The sequence below is a fragment of the Monomorium pharaonis genome, chromosome 3, assembly GCF_013373865.1.
Source record: "Monomorium pharaonis isolate MP-MQ-018 chromosome 3, ASM1337386v2, whole genome shotgun sequence".
Classification (NCBI taxonomy): domain Eukaryota; kingdom Metazoa; phylum Arthropoda; class Insecta; order Hymenoptera; family Formicidae; genus Monomorium; species Monomorium pharaonis.
The window spans coordinates 30,539,042-30,545,041 of record NC_050469.1 but is presented as its reverse complement, the minus strand read 5'-3'; the positions used below and the strand labels follow the sequence as shown (position 1 = coordinate 30,545,041).

At 46.3% G+C, this 6,000-nt stretch overlaps 1 protein-coding gene across 8 annotated transcripts in view; it reads left to right on the top strand.

The window, feature by feature from the left end:
- The first annotated feature begins 1,815 nt into the window (after positions 1 to 1,815).
- The window catches only part of LOC105832673 (homeobox protein cut), a 147,934-nt gene continuing 143,749 nt past the window's right edge, over positions 1,816 to 6,000 (top strand). For 4 of the 8 annotated variants that reach the window (XM_036284732.1, XM_036284731.1, XM_036284735.1 and 1 more), the window contains exon 1: positions 1,816 to 2,463. The gene's annotated coding sequence lies outside the window, so the exon portion shown is untranslated. The remainder of the gene's footprint in view (positions 2,464 to 6,000) is intronic. The other 4 variants (XM_036284733.1, XM_036284734.1, XM_028193467.2 and 1 more) reach the window with 3 other exon arrangements.

Sequence of the window (6,000 nt, the reverse complement as noted above, 5' to 3'; positions counted from 1 at the left end):
TATTAAATCGGTAAGTTAATGTTTCGTGAAAAATTCCCCTTATTATGATGAAACTCCTTAATGTCAGAGGTTTTAGAAAAAATTTAAGACTTTTATTTCATATTCACCGATTACAACTTAGAACCTAATAAATTAACAAAAAAAAAAGGGATAATGAAAGTAATTTCGAAGTAGTTAATTAGAATCGATTGTGGAAACAATTTCCGGAGGAGAGATTGTGACAATGTCAGCTGGAATTTTTAAAGAGTGTGCTGCACATTGTCGGCCGCAACTCTCAGGATGAAAGACCCTATTCAGTTCGCTAACATTCGTTCAAGTGCACCTTCCTGAAAGCTGTTTCCAAGAGTGCGTGTATTTTAAGTACACATGTTACGTTGTATCCTGTCTACGTGTACTCTGCGATTATTACGGTAGCAACGTCTGAATAAGATTGGTCGGTAGACGATAATAATATGAGAAGAGTCAAATGAATAGTCATAATAATAATTATTTTTTTAAACTAATGACGCATAGGATAAAATAAGCGGAAATGAAAATGTTATTTAATACAGAATTTCGAAAAAATTTTATTTGTCGCACATAAAATTCTGCTGATCCACCGTTATTGAATCATAAAGAATTTTTTATGAGAAACAATATTGTCAAGGCAACACAGTGTAAGAGAGAGAGAGAGGGGGGGGAGGGGGAGAGAGATGCCAATCTCGAATTGACACTATCTCGAGTAGACGCCGCTGCGGTACGAGTTGCGAAAGTGCATATACAAGCTTTCGGGTGAGGATGAAAAGCGGAGTAAAGATAAGGGTAGAAAAACGTCGAGCGCTATGTGTGATCGTCCAGAAGCGACGGCGGTGGGGGCAACGAGGGGGTTAGAACCTGCGCCTAAGATCACCCCTTCCGAGCGCATGCTCATGCACCTTTTCCCACCCTGTCGCCGTGCTTTGACTCCCGATCGGAAAGAAGACTAGAGAGCCACAAACTATCAGTTTTCCTCATTTTCTTGACTTCTCGCCGCTCGAATTTCAAGCGTATCGTTTCGAAATACGTTTCTCCGTATAAACTTGGAGTTATAATATCACGAAACGCATATCAACGTTTCCGTTTCAAAATACACGTATTAAAACTATTTGCTAATGATTCGGACCATTTTACAAATTGTTTTTTCTCGGAGCACGGTTTTAAAGACTATTTAAATTGGTTATTAATCATAGCTGTTGTCGTTTATCAGATTAAAATTGCAACGATTGACATATGCTAGATTTAGATTAAATAAGCTCGTTTTGTAGAATTATCGATTAAGAAATTATTTTTGTGTTATCTTAGAAACAATATAATAAAAACATAGTTTCGGCAGAGAGGAACGTTAAACCTGATTTCTACAGAAAGAGAGAGAGAGAGAAAAGTGAAAGTAATAAAAAAAAAAAAAAAAACTAGAACAATTGATTTTCAATTAGAATCTGATCCCTCTAATCTTACATTCTTTCGTCGCTGGTGATTAGAGACCTCATTTCGATTCGAATATCTCGAGCGCAGCGCAACCCTTCTTTCCGATCAGCCCGTTGAAGTCACCGATACTTCCGATACCTGATATAGTGAACCGTCCCTCGGCGTTGCGGTTCGTGTCCTCGTGGCTGTAGGTGGAAGGGGTGCCCGGCGCACGGGTGGGGGTAGCCACCCTCACGTTCCAGCAGCCTGGTTTCCGTCGGTTTGCGTTACGCGGCGCCACCGTACGGCCCGCGCCGGAGCGGTCTCCCATTCCCGAGTCGATTAAGTCTTGTCCAACCATGATGCGTCCGAATACTCTATATTTTTCACCCTAGGTCCGTCCACAGGGTACACCGATTGCAGTCGTACGAGTACGTCGACCATTCGCGGGATACCCGCGACGATTTGCGGCAAAAAGCACCGGCTGGCTGATGACGGTCGGCCGACGCGCCACGAGACCGAGGCGGACAATTCTTTCGCCGGGGTGGAAAAGTGCGTGGCCGGAGGGATGACTGCGAGGGCTGCAGGCACCGAGCGCTCGAGTTAGTCTCGGCCAGAACACAGGCCCAGCAGGATCATCGCACACGCACACGAGGAGTGCGCGTGGAGTGCGTGGATCGAAATAGGCCGAACACGACGACGCTTCGCGCGTCGCATCACCGGGCGAGTGTGCGGACAGTAGAGTGCTTCGGTGTAAGGTGCGCGCTCTCTCCCCTCCCCCATCACCCCGGCGTTCTTCCGCACGCTCGAGGAGGACACTCGCGCGAGCAAAGGAGGCGCTCCCCAAGGCCCTGCTGGCGCTCCGCGAGTCTATTTCATTTTTCCTTCGCCCGCCTCGCGCCGCGCGCGCGGATTTCTTTTCTGCCACTCTTCGAACGGCCGCGGGAGGTCCGTACGAAGGGCAACGGTTTTCCGAGGGAGGACGACGATGTCGAAGAGTGACTACCGGAGAACGGCCACGGAGAGACTGTGTTGCACCAGGTGATTGTCAACGCCGACTTGTGATTGTGTTACTTGTGATGATCTTCAGCTGTGATAAAGTTTTCCCGTCCCCGAGAGATTTCGTGATATGATCCCAGTTGACGCGGGTGATTGGCACGTTAGGGGCGATACGCGAATAATCTTGAGCGATTTTCTCTAGCGATATTGTATCAATGGGCATGATAGGTGCATTTGAAATGATTTCGATTCAAAGAGGAAATAATGATATTGCGAGTAAACAACCGGGCCTCATTCTTCAAGTTTTAACTCGAACTTGTAATTTCTCACGAGTCGTCTTCAAGTATAAAATGATTTTCCACTTCGGACTTCCAGTAGTAAAATAATATATCAAAAATATTAAAATATAGATTAGATCGAAGCGATACGATTGATTCTGAAATCTTTCTAACAAATGAATTTAAAGCCAAGAAATATATTTGCTTTGTCGGGATTGTATAAAATACGCGTAACGTGAATATTTTAACAATATTTCTGCTTTTTAATTTTGATAAAATATTCTTCTTACAAGAAACTTAATGTGATCAGATTTGATAGAGTGACGGGTAATCTGTAAAAAGTCGCGACGGTAATGTGCCTCCGAAACGAGTAAATTTGCACGACTGCAGTATTTTTCACATCGACAAGACGTCGCGCCGATGATGATGAGTAATAAAATCCCCGATCAGCACTATTTTCGTGGGATTCTTTCTCTGGAAGTCTCTCCTCCCCGCGAACGGCACACACGTCACACACACGCAGGCATTCTTCAGGATTATCTGAAAGTCGAAACGGGGTACCAGCGTTGAACGTGACCATCCGACAGATTCCAGATCGTCTGGGGCGCATTACGTACCTTTATCTCGAGCGGTCAACCAACTTGCCTCACGGGAAGGCTCGGGAAGGAGAGTGAGAAACGCGATTCGAGTGGCTCTCTGTCGGAGAACTCGAGACCCGGTTGATAGCACTTAGCTGACTATTATAATTCACGCGAGTTTCAGATCGGCAAACACGTAAACCTTAACGTCTCGAATACGAGATCGTAAACTTCATTTGCGTTTCAACGCGCGGAACTGGCGTCAAGTGTGTTCACGAAACTCGTGATCGTTGACGCGAAATCATCATTAGCGAGAAAGAGAAAGAGGGAGAGAGATACAGAGAGAGAAATTTTCCTCGTACCGTATCACTGGATGGAAATCCTCTACTTTAGATGAACACATCTTAGACTCGTGGGAAACCCAATGCAACGTCATACGGTATACGAAAAAGAGACTGTTCAATCACGAGCATTTCTACCGATTCTTTCCTCCTTTCTGCAAATACGCCATTTTTCGTGCCGAAGGTTCGAGCGAAGTTGCGTTCCCTCGAGAAGTAATCGCCAACGTTCATCCGGATCGAGTTCATTCCCTGGATCTCGCGCGTGCCCCCTCCTCCTCCGGCCATCTGTACTCCCCCTCCGGTCAACCGCCGTGCTCTTATCCGGTGTAAAAAAGATTTCGCTTACGGACGGACGGACGGATGGGCCGAGTCGGTCTCATGTCGTTCCTACCGTGAGCGTGTCGCGAGCGACGTCGTCCCTGAGCGCGGCTCTTGAACTTACGGTTCTCTCGTTCGTCTCTCGCGCATCCTTCCATCCTCCGGTGTGTGCCTCCGCGCGAAAGATATTGTTACAATCGCCGGGGAGTCCTCGAGGAGGAGAATCGCGTTGCCCCGCGACGAAGACCAATGCGCGGCGGGGCAGGGCGGGGCGGCGGAAGGGACTTTATCGTCGACCGGGTATATTGAGTAGCGTGCGACCGTTGGAAGAAAGTGAGTCTCTCTGCTGCGAGCAGCGAAATTCCAAGACGACGACGACGACGACGACCGTGACTCGTAGGGACGACCGATGTCCCTCTCTCTCTCTCTCTCTCTCTCTCTCTCTCTCTCATTCTGGTGCGCGCGCGCACAGTTCCGTTTTCGACAGCCGGGCGTCGACGTTTTTGTTCGCCGTTCCGTTCGTGCAGACGTTCCCGCGGACGAGGTAAAGAAAAATCCCACCGATTAAACGAAGGCGAAGGTTTCGAATTCCTAGAGTCCTCCCTCATCTGAGTGACCTCAATGAGCAGCACCGGACCTGACGCGACGCTCATCTATCCCGCGATCGGCTATCTCTTCCTTTTGATAAGGAAGAAATCAAGAGCAGACGTAAATAGAGGGAAATCGCGCGCGATTCTTTTCACGTTGCACGTGCAGAAGTAATCGGGAGGATTAGTTCAACGATCGGCTCCTCGGCGTATTCGGCGAGTCTCGTTATCTTCGAGGAAGAATGACCGCGAATTAAAAACACATACGCACACATATTTGCACATCCCTGACAGTCGCTTTTTTCGCGGGACACGCGTAAAAATCTCTCTGCCGGACGGACGGCGGCGGTAATTTGCATAGAGCGAAAACGCGATCGAGAGAAACCGCGGCGATGCAGCGGCGACGCGGAAAATGGCCGAGAAATTCGGTTTTTGTTCTCATCGATGGACGATGTAAATGCGAAATAAACCCGCCGCCGCCGCCGCCGTACGTACGTACACGTCTGGGAAATATGTAATTTAAACTCGAAATGATTTGTCGCAAGTGAGTTATTCCACGGTACATCGAAATCCGCGCGGCACGTCGCATATCAGGCGACGCATTAACTTGTCGTACTATTACGAGAATACCGACCGGCCATACCCCGCGGTATATACGAGCGAGTAAAATCGTCTCGGCGGCATTGCAAAACGCGAGGGTGTATTCGTATGCTTTTGGCCAATCGCCGAGCGCGCGGTCAAATACTCCTTCGACCGGTAATTTTATCTTTATCATAAAATGTGAACGGTCGTCACGTGTCTGATTTCGTGCCAGTGTCCAAATGAGAGTTTAAAACAATTTTTCAAAAACGCACATAAAGAAAGAGAAATATCAGGCGAATCAGCAGAAAAATAATAAACATCCATTATGCGTCACCATCGTTTTTCCGCCAAACCGTTCTGCAATTTCGTCGTTTTAAATTATCGCTGTCTTCCCGATCGGTAATTCCATTACGTGTACAGTGAGCCAACACGTTGCACGTAATCTACAAAAATATTTCTATTCAAAATTGGTACTTTCTGACAAATCCGATCGTTCTCCGCCGCCTGCGGAATACTCTATTTTAATATTAATTGTTCGAGACGTAATATAATTTTGCGATACAAAGGCTATTTTAAAGAACTTATCAAATAACAGACTAAAAGCGATAGAGACTCTGCTCGGGATATGTCACTAGAAGTTCACATTACTTCATTAACTGCTCAGCAACGAACTGTCAGTCAAATTTATCCGCTCGTTTTCGATCAAGAATAACCATTTCGATTGTAATTCTAATTATCTGGCAAACTTAATGCATACCTCTTCTTGGAATTATAATCAGATAAAAAGTCATTTTATTAAATCGTTCCCCATGTCTCCTATATCTCTTTAGGGCTGTTACATTATGAGCACAAGATTTTTCAAATTTTCTTTTACAAAAATACATACATTACGTCG